Below are 15,070 nucleotides of genomic sequence, written 5' to 3'. Positions count from 1 at the left end.
GCTTACATTTTGCATTCCACCTATGAGATTTGAGATCCACAAAGTTGGATCTTACCTAGCAATGCAAAAAACATTCTATGCAAAATAATATGGACAAATCAAATCGATTAGATAAAAAAATGTATCGCATTATTTATTTTTTTGTAACCAGCAGAGGGCGCCATCCGCCTTTGGCTTGAAAGTTGAAATGCCATATTTTTTTTCAAAGCAGGGGTGTAGAAGCGAGTTCAGTTTCACACAACCTCAGGTTCAGATGGTTCGGAAAGTTAACTTCTGCTTCCCTCGATAAAGTCCGTAGGTGTGGCAGTGTCAAAAGCCTAACGCTAATGTCTCACACCTCTCTATTCTCCCCTCCCAGCATTTACTCTCTCTCTTCAGCTGTCCTATCCAATAAAGACCAAAAACGTCCAATAATGACTTAATAAAAAAGTGTGTATGTGTGTTTTTTTCGATTGCTCTGTGTCCTTAATATGTGCTTTGATTCAGAAAAAGATCACCAAGGAAACATGTAAAGGAGTCAGGAGGTATTGGCAACAGCTGCTGTAAATTGTTCCTCTGCCATTGTTGTTGACAAAGCTGATATCAGAAGTCCCGCCCCTTCTGTCCACTTTACTACAATAAAAATGTACAAAGAATTATCACTTCTGACAGAAATACAGTTTCAGACTTACTGACTGAGTTGAGTGTATTGTGACATTCTCACAAAGTCGTCTCTATAGTGTGAATCTCTCAGTGAGATGCTCAGTTGTTAGAACGTGTCTGAGCTGTATTTTCCCTGGACGTGTTTTGACTGTGTCTGAGCTCGCGGTGTCTTCATCATCAGCTGGCTGCTTTGGCATCATTCTTTGTCTGGCTGCCTCCTCCTGTCTGAGGAAATTCGGAGTGAACTTGCTTAATGAGGAGACAAGAATATTTTTACATGATTTAAGAAAGAGATCACAGAGCTGACGTCCAGAACAAGTTTCTCTCAAACAAAGACTACAAATCAGCTACAGTATAGAGAGACTGTAGAGGGAAAATACAATAATATTAACTGTTTCATGTCATATGAGGAGCAAGACACACATACATGAAACGATGTACAAATTCAGGACATATGTAAAAGCGCTACAGTTGTAGAACTGAATACTCTAGTTAACCTCACTCAATAATCACATCATTTTCAAACACTAAACTGTCCATATTTTTTACATCAAATTATCTGTTAGAAGTAAAACATGAAATTAGTATTAAGTAGCTGTGACACGTTTTTGAGCTACGGCTTTTCAGTATACCTGTAATGGATCCGGTTCGACCATTATCCCTCATGATATCTGCTTATTATCCCTGTCTGATTTATACCGCTTCTGACGACCCTCACCCATGGTGACCTACATTCACTTTCATCTCAGCCATCAATCATTTAGCAGTTCAAAGCAAAAGGTCTGTCTGTGGAGGAACGCAGAGGGCTTGATCAAAATGGCATTAATTCTCGTATGACAAAGTGAAAAAAAAGAAGAAGTGGTCATATTATGTATCTAAACTGTGCCGCTTTGTGGTAAAAAATGGAATACAGAGTGTACATCAAGTGATGATAAATGGGATTGAGATTGTTTTGACGATCATAAGCCAAGTTATCCAGCTGTTACTAAAGCCTGGAGTACATGCAAATGTGGATTCCAAGGATAAAGACCGATTTCAAAACATTTTTCCCTCCTTTTATTGTGGATGGCTTTCCATAAAAACTCACACAGCAGCAAACAACACCTGTGTAGTGATAATTCAACAGGAAGGACACATAAGAATGGCTCAGTGATGTTGGGAAGGAAAATAAGCTGTATGATATTTGGTATGTTATTTTAATGCTATTGAGCTGCAGTCAGCTGAAGGTCACAGAGAGGAGACAGAGACAGATGGACATAAGAGACAGAATTGGATTAAGAAGGAAAGAGAGAAATGCCCCGGACTGAAAAATAGATGAGTACTATGGGTGTGTAAGCAGAGACCGGATGACTTATTCAGTAGGGACTGTGTGTACGCACATGTCATTAAATCAGATGCTATGTCCACTTCCAGCCGCCCACCGGGAGAGAACTGAGACACACACGGGGGTCGAATCTGGAACTTGATTTGGATCTTTATCAACAGGCTGGGATGAAGACAATGGGACTGACAATATGCAGCATCAGGGGGACATCTGCTTCCACTTTGTATGACATTGTATTTCAACCAAGGTTTACTGTTCTCTGCTGCATCGTTGCCTCATAAAATCAATTCCACTCAACACCTGATATGTATTCCGAGGTGCAACAAGGTAAGCAAAGGTACACTTCCATGCTGTGTACACAAATATCCTGCATGCTGATGTAGTTTGTCCGGCTTTAGGCTGAGACTGAGCTGCGGTTGGCTGTGAGAAGAGTCCTGAACTGAAGAGCAGGCAACAAAAAAACATACAGTATCTGGGATTAAAAAGATCATATTTAATCTCAATTATTTCCGTACAAAGAAATGTCACATCTTGAAAGCATTATGAACTGCCCAACAAATAACTACAGTTGCTGACTTCTCTATTATGCTTTTGCTTGTGTTCTCTTACCTCTTGTCTGCCTCGCTGCCTTTCTTTTATTCAGTTTCTTATTCATATTCTTTCATTTATAATATTTCCTGCAAAGTGATAGGTCTCATTGCAGGTCAAACTTCAATCACAGGCTCACATGCTGAGGTTTCTTTTATATTTTAGTGTCTAACACATAACCAAAGAAGACGACAGAATATTATTGAAATGATAGTTTAATATCCTGCGCTCCCCAAGCCATGTGGAGCAAGAGAGAGAGAGAGAGAGAGAGAGAGATGCGATAGCATACGAGATATTTGGACAGTGCAGGTGAGAATCAAAAACTTGTAAAAGGTACTTCTTGGAAAGAGAAGCAAGTGCCAGTAACAGTCTTTGTTTGGTCAATGCTTTTTCGCCACTGCTAATGGGCACCGCAGGTCTTCACTGCCGACGCGTTCGTGTCCCTATGGCCCCGGCGTGAAACTCTTCTGTGTGTAAATCTGAGATCGGCACAGAATCTGATACATTTAAGAGTTCCGGCGATTCAACTATCACAGCTGAGGCTGAAAATGGGCAGATTGTGGTCACCAGACAGTGCACCTCTATCAAAAATCAGTATGTTTAAAACAGTGGAATGATTATATTGGTAGACAATTGCAAAAATGATAGTTGAGAATCAACTATTAATAACTCTAATTGGTGAAATTGCATGAAAAAAGTGATACCAAAGAGAAAAGAATGAAAAAACAGAACATAGAGTACAAACAATGACTGGTGTATACGTCAGGGGTAAAGATACTTTGAAAAAAATACAGTTGCCAGCTAGAAACCAATTGTGTGATTTTGATGGACCTGTGAAAAACAACAAATTAATGATTTCCTGAATCCCGAATTTCCGGAATGTGTTCAAACTTGATTATTGTCACTGGGGAAACATGAGCCTAAAATGAGTGTTTGATTACGTGATGATCCAAGTACGTCTGCACTAACCTCTGACGTCAACAACCCCTCTGTCTCTCTTTTAGACCTTATCAGCAGCATGACGTCCATTTGTGAGGTAGAGGAGGGAAGGGGGAACGGGGGAGGACACAGAATCACAAGCACATGCACTCAGCCCCAACACACTCAACACACACTGTGTCCCATCTGAGATTCTGAAGACTGTGCTCTCTAACTGTCACTCCTAGTTACAGACCTATCATGCAGAAATGCTGACTTATTCATGGCTTTCATGCAAACCTGGATGCACAGAGGAAACTGAAGCTGGCTGGGGCGAGGCCAAACTAGCTGCTGGGTGTGTTTGTGTGTGCATAGTCTGACTAACAGTGCTGTGCTTACTGTACTTTACCCAGACATGCTTTACATCATTGTGCCATTACGGGTCAGACCCACACTCTATAAAAACACTAAATATTCAGGATATTGTGCTGACGACGATGCCAGGCTAAGCAGGCCTACACCCAGGGCCACTTGCTAATAAGGTTTTCAGTATTTTTGGCAACAATTGACTCCATTTTAATGACAAGATAGATATACAGTTTTTTGTTGTTGTTGCAGTGAGTAAGAAAGAAGTCATTTTAAAGGTTGTCTCAGCATATTTATACATTAAAGCACAATGACTGAAAGTTATGTGCCCTAATCAGATAGGACAGCGAAAGAGAGACAGGAAATGTTGGATTTGAACCCACGGCCACTGCGATGAGGACTATAGCCTCTATACATGGGGCAACATAACCGCTAGGCTACCCAGTGCCCCTATAATGAATATTTGAAAATAAACATATTAATGATCATTTTAATATTTTGGAAAAAATGCCTGAATGGGTGTTCGTGATAGGACATTAAACACAGCATTAACTATTAACATTAATGTTAGTAACTCTTAAGTCATTGATTAAAGAAGATTGAATGGAATTTGAAATTGGCTACAATCACCAAAGTACGTGGAGAGGCCAATGCAAGCCCTAACAAGGTCGCGAATGCTGACCACGCTCATGCCTGACATTCAAAGACCATGCCAACAACAGCCTCATACGTCTCATCATGTACAAGACGGTGTGAACAGTTTGTGAACCTCGTCTTACACTTGGCTTACAGAGAACTGTTCCTGGATTTGAAATAACTAACCACAGTTGCCAACATCAGCGAAATATCATGGTAAAATAACTGCCAATAGGTTTATTATAATTTACAGAAACACACACACACACACACACACACACACACTGTAAGCCGACTCGTTCTCTGTTGACGATGTTTAGTGGTGAAAATAAGGAGGACTGGCTGATTATTTAGCATCAGTGGAATTCAATCATCTCTGAATACAAATCAGATACCCAAACCCTTTTGCCACTCGCAAAGCTGCAAGAACATGAAGCAGTGCAGCACAAAAACAGATTCTGTTCTCAGTGTTCCTGGAGACCAATTAAAATGGTGTGAAAGTGTTACTTGCCTCGGTGCATAGTGCTAAAAAATGTGAATGCTCCTCTTGTGACACAGTGACTCCTTTTGTCTGTATTAGTTACTGTCTGCTAATTATCATGACACAAAATAAGTGTTCTAATAAAGGGAAGGATGAGGGATCTTAACACATGATTTATAACGAGGGCATATGAGCGTCACTCTCTGCAGCGTTTCAGAGCTTCACTTACAGTTGCTGGTATTCAATGTGTGCATTTGTGTGTTCGTCTGTATCAGTGTGCATCTGTTCAAACATCCATGCATATGTGTACAGTATGAGTGACATCCATTGGATAACTGTCAGGCATCGAATGATCATTATTCAGCTGCTGGAGGGGAAACAGTGTGTCTGTTTTCATGTAGAAACTAACACACTCTTTTCCAGAATCTGTTGAGTTTTTGCTCTTGATTTGATGTAAATGTGACAGGTAGCTCACAGAGGAGGTGACAGATGTACAGTAAACATTAACATGAACCCACATGGCAAAAATCTACATAACTCAGGGAAATAAAATCATAATTCTGTGCTTTTTTTAAAAATTTTAATGTAGTCAATAACAAGGCTTTTCACAACAGATTGTTCTATGCAGACAGATATGGATTGTGTCAACCAACTATTTAACACAAGACGCATCTTTTGTATCACAAAGATTTTTTCAGAAGTTTTTGTGTGCCAAAACTAATTTGTATATTTACGCTTTTTGAATGGAACTTTTTCCTGCAGGCACTATTTTGTTGCTTACTTTGTGACATATTATATCTCAACAGATTGATTCTGTCAAGTGTCCAGCTGTCCGCTCTTATCACACACTGCTCTGTTGATTCAATTGGCCAGGTGCCATTGCATTGAAGGCTCACAAAGTTTTCTTGAAAGGGATGTCTCCCCTCTTTATCACTTGTAATTAGCTTCCTCTTACCTGTACCTGCAGTAAATAAACACCTTGCAAAAATAATGGTACCTCATCTATAATACGATATTTTGGTCCCTCAGTGGTCTAAACCTGTACAGTGCTTCCAAAAGTCCACAATATCACCTTCCAGCCTGTTGGTGTTCGACGTTAGACTCGATCCTTCTTATCCTCACTTCCCTGTCTGTTTTCAACATGTTCCATGTGAGAATATAAATGACGACACAATAGAAACAGCAGAATGCAGTCCATGCTACAGTACGGATGCAGATAGAGTCTGAGTTTTCCCAGGAGTCAAATACAGAAAGGTTTACCAATCAGCAGTACGATAGCCACAAATTTGAGATGTAACTGAGTGTTGATTCCTTTCCACTTTACACCCTTCGGGGAAAATAAACAGGCTGCAGTGGCCATTAAAGCACTGAGAGTAGAGGCAGCAGACAGATTCATTGATTGGCCTGCAACAGTACTGTGGCAGTTACTACTGTAAATGGGCTCTGCTCCGTTCTCAGCTGTCTCTATGATCCACAGGTGAGCAGCAGCCATTAGGACCCTGGCAGCAACAACAAGTAACAAATGATGTTTCTCTTGTGGTCCAGCTGCAAACAAACAGCTCAGCAGGCTTTGAATAGACATCCTATCACCAGTATCATAAAGGCACAACAAATCTTCTGGGACCCCTGCAGGATGAGACCCCAAACCTGCCAAGTCCTACAGACACACTACAGACTGCAGGTGGGTTTGCTTGTTTTCTTACCAAGCCTTTTCTGAGCTGATCAAGGTTTCCATTTGTGCTGGAAGTTATGAGAAAATAGGTGCTTGAATGATGTCGAGATGACTATAATCATACAAGGATATGATTGAATATTCCCAGCAGGGTGTTACCAAGAACATATAAAAGGACTGTATGTGAGTAAGCTTTCAAACTGTCAAGTCACAACAAAGTCATTCATTATCTGAGCTAACTATTTACTTAGCAGAATCTGATTTTACATCCGAACTATATTACATTATTCATCATCATGCATTTTATAGATTTAACTACACAGCAGTGAACACAGTTGGACCTTAAAAGCCAAAACATTTACATTCAGTTAGGGCCGCTCACTTATGGCAGAAATCATAATCATGATCATTTAGATTGATATTGAGATCCCGATTATTAAACTCTTTTACTCATACATTTTACAACCTCTGGATCAATATGCATTTATCGAACTTTATCACTCTTAACGCTTTACCAGTCCAAACACCTGGAAAAACAAGCAATAAATGAAAATAAGTACAAAAGTATAAAAATATATAAATGAAAATATATACAATGATAATACGTTAAATAAATAAACTATGTTTTTTAGGTAGGGCTGGCCAGAATGAACCTGGCATGCGGCACATACATCATTTAATCTAGATCATCCTGTTTCTATGATCGTAGTAAGCCAAAATCATAATTGAAATTGAAGAAGCCCTAGAGTGGAGGTGACACTGGTTGCCATGTCATGGACACTGAAGCTTCAGTGTTTAGCCAGCTCTGCTTCAGTCTTGAAACCTTTCTGCGTTCTAATCTTGCTCCATTTTTCGGAAGCATCCCCAATATTTATACTACTTTTCCACGTTTCTGGTCGTGGAGATTATTATAAAATGGTGAGTCTTTTAAGAATATTCGAATCAATTATGTCTGAGCCACTTCCATCGCAGTAACTTCTGCTGGTTTGCTGTTTGCTTGGCAGGCTGAGGGGCGTCCGAAACGGCCTTTTGAGGTTCTTAAAACACCCTTATTCTCTAGTCAAAACAAATGCAGACCATTCCAGACCGAAATCGAAACTAAGAGGGAGGACAAACTGGCTGCTGGACTGTTGACAGAGAAGCCAGCACCTCAACATACCATGTTTCCTTAATGTCTGATGATATAGTGAGTGCAATAATGCTATTCATTGTAATCTATCTGTCACAGGGGCCATTTTCTGCAGTGAGAGCGTTTCATTTTTATTACTTAAGTAGATTTTCCCAAATATAATCATGCAGCATTTCATGCCAGACTCGTTCTTTTATTAGACTGCTTTAACATTAATGTATTGGCACTTTAGCTCAAGGAAAAAAAGGATCTGAGTACTTCTTCTGTCACTAATGTGGCATGAAAGTTTTTGATCAACAGGGAAGGATTGAAATGAGAGTGAAGTGTCCGAGGGAAAGGAAATAAAGCTACAGGCTGTGTAGAGGAAGTGGGAGCTGTTTCTTTAGGATGTTTTAGGCAAGCACCAAAGTTTGAATTAGTAAAGGACATTGTTGGAAGACAGTGAAATTTGGAAAGGTCATATTTGGATGATGTTACAATGTAGTTTTATGGGAAAAAATATTGATATAGCAATATATCGTCGTCCTGACTCGTGGGATATAATAATCTATTCGCTGGTGCCGGAAAAAAAACTGCACTCTACAGATATCCCTGCTGATTTGACTCACTGTGTCGCTACCTCATGACTCCCTCACAGTGTAATTTGACTTGAATGAGGATAATGTGAACGGAAGTTATTCAGCCAGAGAATCAGTTTATAGAGGGATAAAAGAAGAAGAAAGCTTGATTCTGTCGGACAGCGAAGTTAAAGCAGTTAAAGCTCCGGTGAGGAGGTTATGAAACAAGCTGAAATTGACATTGATGCCTCTTTATGGGCTACAACAGCAAAAAGAGACCATTAGAAGGAAATATTGGCTATTGCTATGTTTTCATTTTTATTACCTGAAACCACTGTTGCAGGGTCAGTGTCAGCTGGAGAGCAAATAAGTAAAATATTTGACTTCTTAAAAATCAGGATGAGACTGTTTATTTAAAAAAAAAAAAAATACACCTAGTGCCTGTGTCCACAACAGAGCCTTTTGCACTGGCAGCACTCACAAATCGGTTCACCTCTCACCGGCGCTTATTGCTAGGTTATGGTAGTTGACTTCCACGTCCCTTGATAGACACTGTTAATTCTGTTTTCACTTGCTCTGTGTGCTTAATATTTGCTTTTATTGAAGAACATTTCTTCAAGAAAAATGTAAACCATGTAAAGAGATCCTGTCCGAGCATTAGCAGAAACTTTCGACCTTGAAGTAGTACCCTCGAAAAGCTGATATCAGAAGTCCCACTCCTTCCTGATTTTGATTTGTTGGTGAGGGACAAGTGACTTTGACAAGAGGGGCGGTGTTCTGAAAGTTTAATGTTTTTCAACTGAGAGCACTTTGAGCGCAGCAGCAAGCATGCGCTTAAGAGGTGAAACTGATACTGAATATACAGAGATATACATTTCATATTCCTCAGTTAATTGAATATTGTGATGTATCATTATATTATTGCTGGCTGAGTCCCAGAAAACTGGCTGTGTGTGCTGTCTGTCCCACACTCACACACACACACACACACACACACACAAAGACACACACACACACACACACACACACACACACACACACACACAGTCCGAATGCGCCTGGGACAACTTTAGCAAGATAAGCGCGATAAGCTCTGACACGAGCATATTTCCAGAGTTCAAACTAACTGGTGAGCATCTTGACATTATTGAGCTCGAATTATACCCTACCCGCCTCCCACACTTAGCAACACTTCCACTTCAAAGTGTGTGTGTGTGAGAGAGAGAGAGAGAGAGAGGGAGGGATTAAAGAATATAAAGAAGAGAGTGTGTGAAATACAGAAGGGTGTATGCAGTTTGTTTTGGTTAGAAGCTTGCAGCATTTGCATATCTATTGATGCTCACAGATCAAAATGCTTTTTCTCATCTGCGTTTGTGTACAGCATCCATGATGAATCACCTGCATGTGCCAACAGGATCCTGCAAACTTGCAATCAAACAGATTTTAGACAGAATTTTAATGAGCTGGAACGAACCAGCAGTGCATTATACAGTAAGATGAGATGTGTAAAATATATGAATGCCCTCCTGGTAGTTAATTGTCAAAGAAATGCTTGTATTTGTATACACCTAAACCACATGTTAACTTGAGATATTTAAAATAAACCACACAAAAAAAAAGGTCAAATCTGTCTGTTAAAAACAGACTGATCAAGTTTCTCTTTGGTGTGCAGGCTTGTATGAAGGTTCACTTTCCTGATAAATGAGTTTTGTTTTTCAAGCAAATGAAACGCTAACCGATGAGGAAAGGCTGTTGGAGCATTAGTTTACATTAAAGGACAACAGTAGAGTGGTTGGCATTGAGCCTGTGGAGGCAGCACTGTACTGTTACTGTAACAAGACAACAATGGAGCCTGACAGGCCACTACTCAGGAGCATAATTACACACACACACTGCGTTAACAGGTGGCCTGCTATTATATAATGATAAGCTCAGTGCTGCACATACATTAGCTTTAGCCCCATCAGGGGCTCATTGTATATCTATATATGATCTAGTCGTGTGCACATATACTCTGTAATATGTGTTTCTAGCCTGCGTGTATTTGGTAACATGTGCAAGTAGTTACAGTATGTTTGTGTTTTGTGGCAGGTTTGCAGTGTTCAATCTTGAAAATTGATGTTGATTTTGGCTCTGTTTGAATCTGGGAATGTGTGTGTGTGTGTGTGTGTGTGTGTGTGTGTCTGTGTGTGTGTGTGTGTGTGTGTGTGTGTGTGTGTGTGTGTGGGTGTAGCATGGGTCCTTGAAATCAGATTGTAGCCCAAATTAAGTCAACAACTTTCTGATCTTTGCTGATGTTGTTCAGACTTTACCTGATGGCCCTTCAGATGAGATAAGATATCCATTTTTAAAACGATGGAAAAGCATTTGAAACTGCGTGCGTACCAGTGCCAGCATGGGACCGGGAGGGACCACCAGGGAAGGAAGTGCGCTCCAGAGACCAGGGACAACAGACAAGAGACGCTTTGAACCTGATCACATACCGATTCGCATCGGCTGTGCACAAAAACGGTACAATGTTTGGCCATGCGGGTGGCACAAAGGGGGACCTGCATCTTTATTGTGTCTTCAAAATTACCTCTGACAGTTTGCATGACACAGAGCCAGCAGACCTGGAAAAACAAGTTATTCTTAAATGAATTTCAAACTAACCTCTTGACATTTTCCCTCTTTTTTTTCCTGTGTCAAACTGCGATCAGGCTTTCTCTTTCTTTAACGCGCATTCTTCTGAAATGCCGCTGCGTAAAAATAGATAGACAGTTGTCCATAACTGGCATCCATTGACACAATACCCCCCCGTTCCAGCGACGTAGCTCCTCCCTATGTATGTGTGAGAGCGTGTGTGTGTAGCTGGTGGGTGACAGCTGGGATCGCTGCGCTCCGCTCCAGTCTGGTAAAGCTTCATCTCCAAATAGGATGACCGTCGTCTTTTGTGGAAGGGACTGATGCAGCTCCGTTGCTAGCTGTGGGACACTCGCTTGGTTCTTTGCGCCCTGACGGGAGTTTAAAAGCCTAAACGAACGTTTTTTTTTTCTCTCTCCTGGTTGGATTTTCGATGGATATTCCCGTTTGAAGAGGTGTGATTTGAGCGCGGCATGTAACAAAAAGAAGCGCAAGAGAAAAGTAGCGCTCGTATTGTTATTCCGAAGCGAGCACCGCCTGAACTGCTTTGAGAGCCATATCCAATGGATTACTTAAAGACAGAGCTGTGAAACAACTCCGAGGCATATCCATTCATGAGCTGAAGGTAAGATTTCTTTGTTTATTTCAAACTTTAGGTGCGCTTATAGCCTGTATCAGTCTTTCTCCAGCCCCGGAGGCTTCTTGTCTGTTCAGTCAGGCAGGCTGCCGGGTGACAAGTGCACCAGCTTCTCAGCGTTACTTTAGCAACTTAAGGTGATTTGGCGTATATAAATAACAAATCTAAAGTTATAGAACATCATAAAGTGTCCTTATTGTGTTTTATCGGCAATCCTTTTTTTTTTTTTTTACAAGAAAATCATCTATTGTGGATGTAAACAGACAACAGTTTCGTGCGTAATCCCTCTAATGCTGTTTATCCATACTGCATAAAGAAGACTCCGTCTCACAAGGTCTCAAGCTCATCAAACTGAGTTTTAACGAAAGGAAAACAATCTTATCATCAATCCGGGTAGCAGGCACATATAGGGAGAATAAAAATGTTCTGTTGTGGGAACTTGCTGGACTCGGAGTGACGGTTGTCCTTCTGCTCCTCCGTTTAACAGCACTTATTCCAAGCCCTCTTACTCTGTAGGCTAAAGGTGTTGGAAAAACTACAGCCACAAAACGACCACATGAGAAGCAGAAAAACCATTACTCATATGAGCCTTATAACATATTCATGCCCGATTTCTTATAAAAACTCGCAAACACTGAATTGCTTGTTACGTTGCTACTGTGCATGATGGGAATTGTATCTTCCAATTATTTTCACATGATTGGAAATTAAAAACTAGGGCATTCATTTACATGTAGAATAATGATGTTGACAGCCTGTTTTCCCCTGTTTTTTGTTTTGTATCTAATTAACAGGGGTTATGATTTATTTAATTCATTTTTCATGCAGATTTATATTGATTTTAAAAGAAACTCTGAAGGACAAGACTTTTTTCTCGGTCTCTCATGTGACACACATTGACTAGGGTGTGTTCAGGGACTACCAGGAGGCACAGTGGTCACTATTACTCATAGTCCAAAAGATCAATCAAATGTTTGTAATTCAGACCAGGACACAAAATTGCATCGGTCTTCAGAAGTGGATTTGCCATTAAATGAAGTGCTTTAACAAGCTGGGAGAGGGGAGCGAGGCCTCATGAACCACAGCCAGCAGCCTGACTGCCAACACCCAGCAGAGATCTCTCCTCTCCTATCTCCTCTCCTTCTCCTCTCCTCTCCTCTCCTCTCCTCTCCTCCAGTTTGAGAAATCCCCCCAGAGGCACTGGGAAAAGCTGGAAAAAGGATTCAGCAACTATGAATGTAGGTTATAGATTATCAAGTGTGCAAGGGTGATGATATTAAATGGATGAATCTAAGAAGTATTGAATGCACACATGCAAAATGTGCCTTATGTCAGCTGAATTTCAGCTGCAGGACATGGTGTTTTGGAAATATGAATCTAGTATTGGCCTTCATAACAAAGGCAAAAAAAAGATTGGCCGGTTTGATGTCAGAACTGAGAGGAAAGGGTGTGTATTTTATCTGTTTTCCTGAAATCACTGGAAACATTTGGTAGCCAACTACTATGTTTCTTTTTTTTTCATCCATGACCTTAGATTTTTTAAACAGTCTGTACACATGCTGTGCCTTTGAATACGTAGATCTTGAATGTTAAACAGCGGCATGTTTTACCATTTTAACACTCCTCCTCCTACAACATGAGCCTCAAGGCGTTCTTATGTCCTGGAGGCATTTTTTTTTTAGATGTTGCACAGGCTATAAATCCCCAAACACTGCTTCATACAACACCACAAAACCAGAGTGCAAATCCTGCTATTAGCACAATATACAATGGCATGTTATGCGGCTGATACATGAATTACAGCATGATTACGTTTTTGACAGCAGCCTGCCTGTTCTTCTCCTCCTGGAGAGGCAGAGTGGAGCGACCAGAGTTGTTGCTTGTATTTGGAGCAATGCTCTGTGGAGCGTTTGATCCACCGATCCCCTAACAATGGCTGTGGGGATGGCATTGTGTGTGACTGATGTGGATTTGTCACATTGTATGTGTGTGTGTGGGAGAAAGAGAGAGGGAGAGACTTAGTATTTACCTTTGCCTGTTACGGACAGACGCAGAAGCAGCCTGAATAGGTTTGAATAATTGATAAATGGCTTTGCTCTTGTTGAAATGAATTGGCCTTCTATTATAAACAACCACACCGGTCAGCTGCTGTTAACCACTGCTCCCCATTCAGTCAGTGTCAATACTCAGTGTTCAATAGTGTGTGTATTTATGCATATTTTATTACAGCCATGTTTTATTGATGCCTCCCTTCTTGTGTGGGCTGGTGTGTGTGTGTGTGTTTTCTTTTTTAAACAATTAGAGTGCGAGGAAGCATCAAACCCCTCTCACTCATCTGGATGTGATTTATTGATGCTTAACCCATTTTCCAGATTCCACATCTTTCTAAATTGCTGCTGCTTCAATTACATGGCCTGAAAGCTAAATGACAAAACCTGCTCCAGCACTGAAATAAAAAGGGATAATCATGAGTTTGCATGTGTGTCTTCAGCACATTTCGCTGAAGAAATATGGCTCAGTAGAATGAAGGAATCTGTGTCTGCTTCAATGGGAATGACCGTCATCATGTCACATTGCACATCCACTGATTTAAGCTGTACTCGCGCTGGCTCTCGTTTCAGATTCAGTGGGTGTTTCGATGTTGTGATTCAGAAGGTGGAGAAAAAAAAAAAAGAGACAGGAAGATATTCTAACCTGCTGTAACAAATTACACAACTCCCCCTCTCTGTAAACATTTTATTTAATCTTCTGCCGCTCCGTCTCTCTTGTTTTTTTTTTTCTTGGCTATGATTTCTCTCTGAAGTGATTATTTGATAAATGGCTTTCATTTTATCTAAAAAAACACGGTGAATGATAATATCCAGGGATAAGAGGTGATGGCAAACCTACTTCTGAATTTAGATGGCTTAGTTGATACATTGAGGCTGTGCAGTTTTACTTTGCTGTCCTTCACAGTTTACTTGAATCATACCGCCCTCTGTTAATGAGAGATGATGAACGATATGCATTGTACTACAGGGACTTAATAGATCTCACTATGGGGTATGGTCCTGCGCTCACAGCACGGCTCATTGACAATGTAATCACTTGCTAATCACTTGCTTCAGCATGTTGTTCTATGTTTTCTGTGTCTCTAAAAAACACGCACAGATATTTATGGATGCATGGCGTTCCAGTTTCTAACTTTCATTGCGTTGTTCTAACTGGCTGCGTTCCCCCCACTTAGCCTTAACCCCTTCCAGCTCCCAATGTGCATCCATTGAATTAACCGTCCATGTGTTAAACGCTCCTCATCCTCGTTACATTAACATAATTGATTGAGTGTGTTGTCTGTTTATGCCAAGAAAGCCAGAGGCATGCAGGAGAGGGTAAAAAAAAAAAAAGGCTCATTTGGGCAGAACTGGCAGACGGTCTGTTGGTGTTTTGGCTGTTGCTCCTTGGCAAAGCTTTGTTGTCAGAAATTAAATGAATTAGAAAGTGATAGCCAGCTTGTCTAGG

General features: G+C 40.6%; 1 protein-coding gene across 3 annotated transcripts in view; it reads left to right on the top strand.

Moving 5' to 3' along the window:
• The first annotated feature begins 11,171 nt into the window (after positions 1–11,171).
• The window catches only part of sema6a (sema domain, transmembrane domain (TM), and cytoplasmic domain, (semaphorin) 6A), a 113,287-nt gene continuing 109,388 nt past the window's right edge, over positions 11,172–15,070 (top strand). For 2 of the 3 annotated variants that reach the window (XM_065949597.1, XM_020630475.3), the window contains exon 1: positions 11,173–11,560. The gene's annotated coding sequence lies outside the window, so the exon portion shown is untranslated. Of the gene's footprint in view, positions 11,561–15,070 lie in introns of all 3 variants that reach the window. The other variant, XM_065949592.1, reaches the window with a different exon arrangement.

Source organism: Labrus bergylta, chromosome 2 (genome assembly GCF_963930695.1).
Source record: "Labrus bergylta chromosome 2, fLabBer1.1, whole genome shotgun sequence".
In the NCBI taxonomy this organism is placed as follows: domain Eukaryota; kingdom Metazoa; phylum Chordata; class Actinopteri; order Labriformes; family Labridae; genus Labrus; species Labrus bergylta.
The sequence above is the reverse complement of the archived record's forward strand: the minus strand, read 5'-3'. Positions and strand labels throughout refer to the sequence as shown.